Raw genomic sequence first — 599 nt, 5'->3', positions numbered from 1 at the left:
AGCTTTGCTTAATATGTTGCAAAATAATGTAACATTTTACGGGTTACCTAACGAAAATCCTAACACCCATTTAACAAATTTTCTTGAAATTTGTGACACTTTTAAAATCCCAGATGTGACTGCCGAAGCAATCAAACTTTGACTTTTTCCTTTCACTTTGAAGGATGGAGCCAAAGAATGGTTAACTTCTATACCAGCCGCAACTTTTGCCACTTGGGAACAATTAGCCCAAGCATTTTTATCAAAATATTTTCCTTTAGCAAAAACCGCAAGAGTCATAAAAGAGTTAACATCTTTTTCTCAAAATGATAATGAGACTCTTTATGAGACTTGGGAACGTTTTAAAGAACTTCAACGTTTATGCCCACACCACCAATTACCCGCTGAACTTTTAATGCAAACATTTTACAATGGACTAAATCCTACAACTAGGGGCTCATTAGATGCTATGTCGGGAGGGCTATTTATGAAGAAAACATCAGCCCAAGCGAGAGAACTTTTGGAGGAAATGGCAATCAACAGCAGTATGTGGCCCGCGGAACGTGGACATATCCCGGTGGCAAAACCATCATCCTCAACCACACCATCAGTTAAAGGTA

At 38.6% G+C, this 599-nt stretch overlaps 1 non-coding gene across 1 annotated transcript; it reads right to left on the bottom strand.

Annotated features, from left to right (window-relative positions):
- Positions 1–271: 271 nt before the first annotated feature.
- LOC136234383 (small nucleolar RNA R71) lies at positions 272–378 on the bottom strand. Its single transcript, XR_010691268.1, has one exon. It is a non-coding gene; the product is annotated as a small nucleolar RNA R71 (small nucleolar RNA).
- Positions 379–599: the final 221 nt, after the last annotated feature.

This window comes from Euphorbia lathyris, chromosome 6, assembly GCF_963576675.1.
Source record: "Euphorbia lathyris chromosome 6, ddEupLath1.1, whole genome shotgun sequence".
Lineage (NCBI taxonomy): Eukaryota > Viridiplantae > Streptophyta > Magnoliopsida > Malpighiales > Euphorbiaceae > Euphorbia > Euphorbia lathyris.
This window is presented reverse-complemented; position numbering and strand designations above follow the sequence as displayed.